Genomic DNA, 12257 nt, shown 5'->3' on the forward strand with positions numbered 1-12257 from the left:
ATGATTGGCTAACATTTTTCGAGCGGTGGACTTGGAACACTTACCTGTCTATACGCAGATTTATGTTCTCCTCATCAACAACTCTCAGCCTCAATGCTCAATGACACTCTGCGCATCTAGGGCCCCAAGCCTTCTTTTAAAATATGGCATTGGTTTTCATTACCAAAACCAGAAATACCAAACAAACAGACACACAAAGAAGAACTCTCCTTGATTTAAAGCGCTGCATTTTTATGACTGGCTCGTCTTGTCTAGTGAATGGATATCAAGAGAGATTTCCTTAACATTCCTCCTGCTTTTTGCCGTAACTCGGCTTCATTGAGAAGCATGTTCTTACCGTTTCTCAGACGAGATTCCGCTTTGAACCACGAAAGCATCACCGCACTCTTTCTCTCCATGCTTATTCCTGAAAAAGTGCGCTCTCTACCGGAGTGAAGATGGTTCCCGTCAGAGATATGTGGTTCCATGTCCCAAGGTCCAAAAGAAGAGAAAAGGAAAGATTCCTGGTTCCGATGGTTCCATTTGGTGAGCTTAGAGATCTAGTTCTCAGTGTGGCTGTGGTGGAATCTGCAATATCTTGCCTCAGAATTGCCTGTTTCTGGCTGACTTGGAGAGCCGCTCTAGCTGAGGTCATGGTGTTTGGCCCTTGTCAGGATCCCGGGGCTGAGGCAGCCCCTTCCCTCCACCCCCACTCCTTGTTATTTTGATCTTGCAAACTGGGTGCCAGCTGCGTGAACCATGCACCTGGCGGCCAGGATTGCCCCGCCCCCACGCGACGGGTCCCTAGTCCCTCGGCGTCCCTCACTGCTACCAGCTAGCTCCAGGAAGGTTGTGAGCTGGCTTCCACTGCCGTCCTTCCTCCTTCCTGTCCCGGCAGGCCCTTGTTTTGCGCTAGTCGGCCCGAAACCTTCTCTCCTGCGCTGCATACAATGAAGAAATTCCTCAGCGTTTCCAGCCGCTAGAGGGCGCTCTTCTCCTCTCTTTTGTCCCCTTCAGTGCTTACAGTGGCTATGTAGGAGGTGGGAAGGGCTTGGGGGTTCTCCGTATCTAGGGGCTCCCGATCCAGCAGATTCAACTAACTGTGGGTTGAAAATTTTTGGGATAAAAGATAAATTTTCAAAACACGACACTGGAATTTGCCAGACACTGTCAACAGCTTACATGACATTCACGTTGCCTTACATACCACGTGTCATCTATAGATGATTTAAAGTACACAGGAGGACACAGCAGAAGAGAATGTGGCAATGAATGTATGCGTATGTTCATGTAGAACTGAAAAATGGTGCTGTACCCTGTAATTCAACACAACATTGTGAAATGACTATCACTTGGAGAAAAAAATGTTTATATGTAAAAAATAAAGTACACTGAATGATGCTTGTTATTCCATGTAAGTCCTATGTTATTATATAAAAGAGACGTCAGCATCCATGGATTTTTGAATCCGTGGGGAGTTCTGGGACCAGTGCCCCATGGTTACCAATGGATGACCGGAAGCCCAGGCCCTTTATCCCAGCGTGTCATGTCCCCACGTTGTCTGAAACCTGCCTGTACCACACTCCCCTGGTCACTCTCCTCCAGCCCTGCCTCCAGACTGCCCTCTTCATCTGGAACAGCCCAAGCTCACTGCACTTCAGGTCTGACCTCTAGAAATACCCGTTACTTTCTTAGCATGTCTCTGCTTCAGTAAGACGGGCTGCATTGCCACTAGAGAAGACAGGATGGAAGTTCCTTTATAAACTGTAAATGGACTTACCTTATGATCCAGTCTTCCCACTCCTGTGGATATGTCAGGAGTAATCTCTAATTCAAAATATCACATGCACCTCAATGCTCACAGCAGCCCTATTTGTAATAGCCATGATTGGAACCAACCGAAACGTCCATCGCCTGGTGACTGGAGAAAGTAGTGGTGTATTTATGCCACTGAATACTATGCAGCCATGAAAAATTATAAAACAATGCCATTTGCAGCAACACGGATTCACACCACGATTGTCATTCTGAGTGAAGTAAGCCAGAAGAGAGAAAAATGCCTTATGATACTACTTCTATGTCGAATCTACAAAGAAGACAGAAATGAACTTAACAACAGAAGAGGAAGATGCCCTCAGACACAGAGAAACAAACTTATGTTACCAGGGAGGGAAGGGGGTGGGAAGGGGTAAATATGGGAATTGGAAAATTGCCCCACTTTTGGAGTGATGGAATTGGTAGCTCTCTTGAGTGTGGTGATGGTTTTGTGGGTGTAGACTTCTATGAAAATTCATCAAATACTGCATGTGAGATGTGTCTCATTTACGGAACAGAAATTGTACCACAATAAATGTATTTAAAAAAGCAGATTGTCTGCATCGTATCCTATGTTTTTATGTGTCTTCAGTGAGTGTATCTTCAAGTTTCTTTTCTGCCTTATTTTCTGAACAAGAAGTGGCCTCCTTCCTTTTCCTTTGATAAACTGTCAGTGGGTGGCATTTATTCCTATGGCTTCAACCGCTCTCTGTCCACTGTTTAACTGTCAAATCTTTTGCAATGTGAACATCTCACTTCAGTCCCAGAAATACATGTATAATTGACAAGTAGATATTCCCATTTGATTAGCCCATGAAAGTGTCTAGCTTTGTATGTTTGAATTTAAGCTCACTCAAAACTAGGTTTACTTCTTCAAACAATGGTATCACTCTCCCATCTGTTTTCTGTGCCATACATCTCGGAGTTTTCCTTTACTTCTCCACTCCTTCACCGCCGTCAGTACTACAATTCTATTCCTTAATATCCCCAACTAAGTCCCTGCTCCTCACTCCCCACTGCATTAATTCACACCCCTTGCTAGTCTCCCCAGTGCTGTTCTTTAGAGTGAACAATCCACTTTGCTCACTTTTAATGACTAATCTGTGTCACTCTCCTCCTCAAAATGCCAAATAATTCCCCACTGCACTTGTGAGGAAGTCCATGCTCCCTGATTTAATGTTACACCTTCTCATCACCTAGCCTCAGCTGCTTTTTTTCAGCCTCAGGTTCCGTTTGTTCCTCACAACCTCTCGACTCACTGACCTTCCTTCCCTAAGTGCAAAGTGCTCTTAGACACGACCAGACCTCTGCACGAGACATGCAAGCTGCCGAGAATCCCGTTCCCAACCCGCACTCTCCTGGTCTGGAGATTTGCTGGAATCCTTCAGATGTCAGTCCTGGAGGCATTTCCTCTCTGACACCTTCCCTACCTTCTAGAACCCTGCCTCAGGCAGTGCAAAAGCCCCTCTGAACATACAGTACACATGATGCCAAGTGACTCTTACCACATTGTTTTGAAAACCTATTTAAATTTGTCTCTTCCACAACACACTGTGATCTCCTTGAGGGATGGGGGGCTGTGTGGTATTTGTCTAGACAGCTAATGTCTGTCACAGACCCCGGGCCATCGGAAACAGTCTGCTGACTCATCAAGAAAAACTGTCTTCCTTGCGACGTAAGAGAGACTACATGATCTCTGTTCTTACACCCTGTGGCAAGGGTCAAAATAATTTCACATAGAACTACAAAGGCAAAATACGTGTATTCTTTTCCTCTTTGTGAGCCCGAGATCATAGGCACCCTGGAACGTAGGTGTCACTCTAAGCTGTCCGTCCCCTGGGCTGTCAAGACCAGCTTCAACATACTCTGTAGAATTTGTAGGGATACGTGTAAATCACACCGTCTGAGAGCAAATGGCGCTTCAGCCTGACCAAGTTTAATGTCCATATAAAAATTGGAAATGTTCCAACTTGACGCCTGAAGAAACATTTCCCTTCTCTCCTTCCAGCCTGTCCGCCATCTGCATCCCACATCCCCACTGCTCACCTGCGTCTGACCACCTTCCATCTAGAAACCTCATTCTCTGTGGGACACTTGGATCAGAACTAATTACAGGAGTAATAAAAACAGTCCCATGAACATAGGCTCTGCACAACAAGGATGCTTTGACTGGAGGCCTCAGCCGTGTCCTGCAGGGTCTTTTCACGTGCTCTGCCTGGCTTCCCTGCAGACGTACTGCAGAAAATCAAGATTGCAGTTAAAGTCATAGAAGGCCCAAGAAACCCAGAAAAATAAAGAGCCAGATTCATCTCCTTGGGAACATTTCCGAAAACCATCCACTAATGGGCAGAAGAGATTTAAGAGGTTCATTTCAGAGCAGATGATGTCCAACTGCAGGTGGGTCAGTTTTGTCATTGTTGCTCGCTAGTTGACTTTCTGCTGCTTCTAACATGCCTCTGTTTAGAATAGTGGCCTGAGTCGGCCCTCAGAGCAGAAGGGTGAGCTGGGCCTGGTGACAGCCAAGCTCCCCTGTTGTGTAGTAACCCGCTGAGAAGGAAGGGATGGCCCAGGGCTTCCTCTGACTCTCTCTCCCTCCGTTATAAACTCTCTGAAGGGAAAATGGAATAAAAAAGCATAATTCGATATAGTATTGTCAAAGTATAAAAGTAATCGGCTTTGGAGGGGAAGGTATAGTTTAAGGGGTTGAGTACATGCTCGGTTCAGTTCCCAGTACCTCAATGTAAAAAAAAAAAAAAGAAAAATTCTTTAAAAAAAGGAAAAGAACAAAGAAGAAAAGAGATTTCAAACAACCCAGCTTTAAAAACAAAAAAAGTTTTTAAAGTAATCAGCTTGGTCTTTTGCTAGATGAGGTGTTTTGGGATTAACAGATACACACTGCTATGTATAAAATAAATAAACATCCACTCCCAGGCTCCCAAGTCCTTAATAACCTTGTTCAACCTGAATCCTTTCTCTTTTTACCCCTAAGCAACCCGTGGAATCCTCTGTAATTCTCATCTTATAAAAGCATTCATTTATATGTGGTTTAAAAGTTACTGATTAAACCCGTCATTTGTGGTTCCATGAATATAGGTCTAGTAAGAAAGACAGACAATAAACCAGTAAGTAAATAAATATATTATGTACTGCCAGGTACTAATAATTACCACAAAGAAACATAAAGCATATTAGGAGAGAAAATGATTGAGTAGGATAAATGTGCCATACTGTTTTAAGTAATGTGGTCAGATAAGTCCTCTCTGAGGGTAAAATAATTTGAACAGCGTCCTGAATGAAGTAAGAGAATAAGCCACGTAGGTAACAGATGAGAAAAGCCTCCCAGGCCGGGAGAAGTGTAAGTGCGAGACTTGGAGTTTCAAACACGGTTGTCCTGGTGGGGACCATCTGGGCGGTGAAGATGGGCTGGAGCAGAACGATGAGAACTGAGGCTGCAGAGACGGGTGAGGGACCGGATCACATAGGGCCTTAGGAGTCATGGTAGGGAGCCTGGGTTTTCTTCTGAATAGAATGGAAAGTCACGAGAGTATTTTGTACAGGGGAGCAACTTGATCTGATTCATCCTTTAATAAGATCATTGTGGGTGATGTATGGGGAAGAAACAATGGAAGCGGGGCAAGATAAGCTGATGGGAAGCCAGTGGGTAGAGTGCTGCTGACCTGGAGAGAGACACTGAGGTTGGGCTGGGATGATGGCCGAAGATGGGCTGAAAGGGGGACACGACTTGACAGTAATGGTCACAGGCCTTGGTGCTGGATTTGGACACAGAGAGACACAGAGGAATTCAGGGTGATGGGTATGTGATATCTGGGGCTGAGTCACAATTTGTGTCCAGGGCCCTGTCAGGAGAAGAAAGTGGGGACGTTGATGTCGGTAAGAAGGGTGGGTGGGCGTTGAATTCCCCATAGAGCTGCGGCTCTGTTTCTCTGTTGATGAGGTCAGCAGAGCAGGGATGGGTGTTTCTACTTCTGCAGAGAATTGCGTATCCTCCTCATCAGTAACTTTGAGAGGCCGACCTGCCGATCCAACTGCAGCATCTTGAATCTGCTTCTTTCTATCTAGGAGGAGATTTCCAACTAAGGTGCCAATCAAAAATTCCCGTGTCCAGAGTTAGAGCTGTGTGCCTTTGGGATGCTCTCAGAGCTGCCTCCACAGAGGCTCGGTTTGCTCTCTCTCCCTCAGAGAACACAGGTCCCCTTCAGCCCGGTTGGTCTTGGCAGAGAATTCTTCACAAATAGCCCCTCTCAGGCCCTCGGGACCAGCCTTCCACTGGGCCAAGCCCTGAAAACAAGCATGAGGTCCAGGAAAAGGACCTGGCCATGTGTGATCTTGGTGAGGACTTTCTCCAGGGAGCCATCTAAGATTACATGAGGACAGTCTACAAAATGGTGGGAGGGTTGATGGTGTAAATGGATTTTAATTTTTACTCTGAATCTGATTCTGTCCTTCCATTTTGTTAAGCAAGTGTTCTTAGGCTAGCCATGGTTCACCTTTGTCTTTCTTTCTATTTGGTCACCCAAGAGGTTTAGATAGGATATTTGTTTTAGAGTAAGAACCTTTGAAAACATCCTTGCAAATAGCATCTTATTGGGCATTTGGCCAAGACAACCAGTAAATTCTCCCAGCTGTATTGAACCCCCTTTTTCCTCCAGGGGGTCTCCAAAGGTATACATGTTCCAAATCTGACCCAAAACCAATGAGCCTTTTTTTTATCACTTCACCATGGACAAAAGATATCACTAAAGAAGGTGAGAAAAGAGCAGGTCCCCATCATCCAGAGTCCCTCCCAAAGAGCCCACAGAAGTAAAGAGGAGATGAATGAGAGAAACGGTTTATTTATACACAGGCAGGAGCCAACCAGAAAAGTAACTACCATGTTAAATGGGAAAGTTAAAGGCTTTTTATCAACCTAACTTAATAGGGCAAAGGGAGAGGAGAGAATTGGCTTCCGTGACAGGTTTCCTTCTGCATCTATCGAATCTCAGGTATCTTCAGCTTAAAGTGCCTTTGTATCAACAGTGGGTCCCATCTGGCTTTCCATTCCTCGAACTTTGTTCTTCTTCAAGATTCACTCATGTATTCTGAGCCCCTGGATTTTCCACGTGAATTTTAGATTGATTGTCAATTCCTGCAAAGCACCACCTGGGATTTGGGTAGGCTTTCTTTGAATCCTTAGATATATTCGTGGGCTATTGTCATCTTCGTAGAATAAAGCCTCTGCTCCATGAATATGGGATTATTTTCTGTGAATTTAGGTCTTAATTTCTCTCAACAGAATCTCTAATCTATTGTAGTCTTCAGTGTCCAAGTCTGGTACTTCTTCCTCACCTCTATTGGATGCTGATTCAGAACTGACACGACCTCCTGGAGAACATCCGCTGCCACGGAGCTGACATGGAACTGAGTCCTGAGAAGGCTTTGTTCTTTACTGATTCTTAACTCCCGTAGAATTCATATTTTACTCTCATAAATGCTTATTGTCCTCATAATAAATCTTTTAAAAATAGGATTAATGTACTTTAATTACTACATAGATGAGTAATGAATGGGTCACATTAACATAGGATTTTAATCATTTTAGAATTAGTAGAGCAATACAAACACATTACAAAACATTGAAATATTGCCTAAAAGAGAAGAGATTTATAAATTCCACCCACAGAGGTGACTATCATGAATGGTTTAGTGCTCATCACTCAGTCTCTGTGTCTCTCTGTCTCTCTCCATCTCTGTCTCTCACACACTCACAATCAGATTCATTTACATCTATGTTGATTTCACACATATGTGGTTGTGCAGATGGGACCCGGATGCAGAGTTGGGTTCACATGCATCCACCCCAAGGCCTCCCTTGACATCAGGTAAAGAACAGACACCCACTTTTCCAACTGCACAGCATTCATTCATCCACATGAACCAGAATGGATGGACCCCATCCCCTCTCCATCAACCTTAGTGTTGCTTTAATTCCGGTTGTTTCAACCAGTGCTGTGATGAACACCCTTGCAAAGACATCTTTGAATAGTTGTGCAAGGACTTACGTGTGATCAGCTCTGAGGATCAGCACTTCGGTGGAAGGGATGCACCTATGGCCCTTTGATTCGTCCTGCACCCTGTTCTCCCAGAGAGGAGCATTCATTTGCTCTTCCCTCCAGGTGATCTGCTGGAGCCTCTGCCTGCTCACATTGTCACCAGGCCTGGTTGTCACCTGCCTAAAGACCTGCCAGTGTGATGGTGACAAGTGCAGTCTCTGCAGTGTGTCCGTCGGCCTGTGTCCTCACCTGTGGGTCCAGCATCTCTAACACACACAGGCCACCTGCACTGCCTCTCCTTGGAACAGCCTGTGTCTGTTCTCTTTCTGTTTAGAACACTGGGTTTTGAGAGGTTTTTGGACTACAGGGATGTGAAGGCTTTCTCCAACCTTGGGTAATGAGGAACGCTTCTTCCAGGTTGTGGTTTATCTTTCCAGCTGTTTTTCTGGGCATTTGCTTGTTTTTTGATTTGTTTCATTTTGTTTTTGCGACAGGAAGAGCTAAGCATCTCCCTTCTGTCTTCTGGCTGTGGTGTCACAGGGGGAAAAGCAGTGTCTACCCGAGATTATACACAGAGTTACTAAAAGGGCTTCATTTTGTATATCACATCTTTAATCCCCCTGGATTTCCCTTTCAAATAATAAAAAGGCTATTTCAAGTGAAAACAAAAAAATCACCAGCCCAAGCTTAAAACATATGGGCAGGCACGAAAAGCCACCTTTCCTGGTTTCATTGACAGGGAACACCCAGGAGAGGTAAATACACCCAGCAAGGAAGAGGACTCGGGGCTGACAGGGGCTGGGGGAGGGAGGGAGGGGAGTGCACGCTCTGGATCCAGGGTTTTACTTTGAGGAAAGAAATAGTGTGAAACTAGATGGTAGTGACGGTCTCACAGCATTGTGAATGTCCCTAATGCTCCTGAATCGCACAATTTAAAAGGGAAAAAGTCTATATTTTATTAAAAGAAACTTAAAAAGGAAAAATAAAGGATCCATAAACAATGTGAAACAAACAAGCTAAACTAAGGAAAAACCAAACACAAACATCTTCAGGGGAAGGGAAGTCAAGTTAAAGTGGGGTAAGGGACTGATGGTGGGATTTTGGAGACATTATGGGTGGGCGCAGAGGGGCCTCAGCCCCATGGGATGCTGATGCCTGAACTGGTTCTCCATTGCCAAGCAGTCCAGGTGCAGGTGCAGGAGCTTCAGGAGAAGCAGAAGCAGCAGAAGGGATCTCGGGCTCTCCTGCTGGATCCTGATGGTCCAGTTTTTGGTCTCTGGCATCTTCCCCTGCCCCTGCCTGCTCTGGGTCTGTAAGTGTTGGAAGTGGAGAGAGCTTTCAGTCTAGTAGAAGTGTGTGCGAGGAGGGACCCCTCCACATCCAGACTCACCGAGGGCCTGCACTGGCCCTCAGATGTGTGGCACACCAGCCCCTCAGTCAGGGAGGTGGGGTGGGTGTCCTCATCCACCGATTCCTGCGGTGTCTGGCTCTGCAATGACAGTGACAGGCAGCTGGCCTGGCCTGGAGGTCTCAGAGCCCTGCCTGGCCAGGACTACCCCTGTTTCTGCCCACTCGACCCTCTGCTGCCAGATCAGACTGGGACCTTGTTCAGCTCAGACAGTCACCCAGGAGTGAAGAGACACACCCAGAGGGCATGGGCTCCACCTCGGGCAGCAGGGCCCTGCCCCAGCTCTCCACATCCCAGCCAGCCAGCTGTGACCCGGGTTGTGGACGTGACCGGCCCCCCAGGGACTCTGACCCTTCCTCAGCCTGCTCTTGCTTGAGGCAAGGACCCTCCACCCCAGCATGACGGTCCCACCTCCACCAGCCAGGAAGGGGCCGTGGGGCTACCCGGGTGGGATGTGAGTGGTGGCCCTGGCCTAGGTGGGCCTGCCCTGGGCCTCTCTGTGTTACCTTTGGGTCCCTGTGGCCAAAAGGCCAGACGCGCCTGGGGTGAGACCTGACCCAGTGCAGGCACCGCTGGCCCAGGCCCTTGCTGCTGGGCTTTCCAGGGGCCACGGCCTCAGGGTGTTGGGATGCAGCAGAACATTCCTCTGTCTCACCTAGAGAGCTGAAGAAGGGGCTTCCCTACAGAGTGGGTGCCTGGTGACCTGGGTTCCAAGTTTTGTTGGGTTCTATTGCCAGGGAAGTGAGGTCACTTCCTGCGGTCCCCTTCCCCAAGCTTCCTCCTTACACAAAGGTCCCCAAGGCTCACTTTCCACCCCATGCCATGTCCTCACAGAGTGACACCAACTTGCCCCCCCACCTTCCAGACCTGAGGAGGCCTGGATGCAGCCAGAGCCACAGATCTGAGGACACAGCTGGTTTCAGACCTGGCTCCCCCACCTCAGCAGTGCTGTCACCCTGGACAAGCCACGTGCCTCTCAGGGTCTCCCCAATCCCCCATCGGCACAGTGGGGATCATTCTGGCCCCTGCTTCCTAGGGAAGCCATCCTTTCTCTAGACCCATAAACACCTAGTGCACCTGTCACCCCCACGGGCTGGCATCACAGGGAGCTCGTGCACAGACTCAGCAAAGGAAGGGCTCCACAGAGGGCTGGCGGAGTGCAGAGCACACCCTACACAGGCCAGGGTCTGCCCTGGGCTCTGGGGAAAGTCATCCTCCTTGCCGCCTGCTTTCATCTCCCTGTCGGGGGATTGAAATTAAATACAACTCTGACATTGTCCGCTGGGGCATATAACCTCCTAGGTCATTCTGTCATGTTCAGATCCAGGCCCTGTGTCCCATCTCGGCCTCTGGGGTGGGCTGCCCCACAGTGACTCCCTGCTTTTTTGCCTTCTGGTCACACATCCTTGTGTGAGCCCCACACCCTCCCTTGGAAGATGGATGGACACTGGGACCAGGTTCTGACATGTAGGCTGACTTGTGAAAATGTGCAAGACTTCCACTCATTCCCAGCTCTAGTGTTTCTTCTCTCTGTCTGTCTCTCAGTGCCTCTCTCTCTGTCTTTTCTCTCTCTCTGTTTCTCTCTTCCACTCTGCCTTTCTGTGTTTCAGCCTGTCTGTCTCTTTCTTGTATGTATGTGTGCATATGGTTATGTGTATATGTGTGTATTTATGTGTGTGTATTGTTAGGACCCAGGGCAGGTCACTTCTGAAAATGCTTTGATGACATATAATTGAATTCATGTGACTGAAGAAAAACACCTTTGAAAGCTGTGCAAGCACTTTGGTGGGATCAGCATTAAGGACCAGCACTGCTGGGGAAGGGATACACCTGTGGCCCTTTGATGCATCCTGCACACTGTTCCCCCGGAGAGGAGTGTCTGTTTGCTCTTCCCTCTAGGGGACCTGCTGGGGCCTCTGCCTCTGCCTTCTCACATTGTCACCAGAGCTGGTTGTCACCAGGCCAAAGACCTGCCAGTGTGATGGTGACCAGTGTTGTCTCCACAGTGTGTCCATCTGCCTGTGTCCTCACCTGAGAGGTTGAGCAACTCTAACACACACTGGCCACCTGCACTGCCTCTCATTCAAACTGCCTGTGTGTGTTCTGTTTCTTTTCAGAACATTGGGTTTCAAGAAGTTTTTGGACCACAGGGATGTGAAAGCTTTCTCTGACCTTGGGTCATGATGAACGCTTTTTCCAAGGTTGTGGTTTGTCTTTCCAGCTGTCTTTCTTGGCCTTTGTCTTCTGGGTTTTTTTGGTTTTGTTTTGCCACAGGAAGAGCTAAGCATCTCCCTTCTGGCTCTGGTTTCACACTTAGAACAACAGTGCCTACCCAGAGCTGATGCACATAGTTACTAAAAGGGCTTCATTTTGTACATCTCATCTTTAATCCATCTGGATTTTCCTCTCAAAATACAAAAATGCTAATTCATGTAAAAACAAAAAAAATCACCAGTCCTCGCTTAAGATATGTGGGCAGGCACAAAATGCCATCTTGAATATGATTTTATTGATAGGGAACCCCCAGGATAGGTAAAGACTCAGAGAGAGAAAGGGGATGAGGGCTTGTCACAGGTTGGGGGAGGGAGGACATGGGGTGCGCTTTGGATACAAGCTCTTAGTTTGAGGAAAGAAATAGTCTGAAACCAGACAGTGGTGTTGGTCTCACAGCATTGTGAATGCACTTAATGCTCCTGAACTGCACAGATTAAAATGGGAAAAGGCTAAACTGTATTATTATAGAGTTGAAACATAAAAATAGATGATACTCTAATAGAAAAGAACAAATCTGACTCCATATTTGATTTGTTCTTTTGGCTGTAACAGCTATAGACCAAGAAAATGGTAGGCTAATGTCCTGGAGAACCATCTTCCCCAAGCCGGGCTTCAGGTTCCTTTTCTACTGAAAAGGGGAGGGGCTGTGGTTGGTTGTTGCAGACTTCTTGGTGTAGGATTTCTTTGTTCTTGGAATCCTTTGTTCTTGCAGCTGTCCACATGGGTCAGAT

This window comes from Camelus ferus, chromosome 27 (assembly GCF_009834535.1).
Source record: "Camelus ferus isolate YT-003-E chromosome 27, BCGSAC_Cfer_1.0, whole genome shotgun sequence".
NCBI lineage: Eukaryota > Metazoa > Chordata > Mammalia > Artiodactyla > Camelidae > Camelus > Camelus ferus.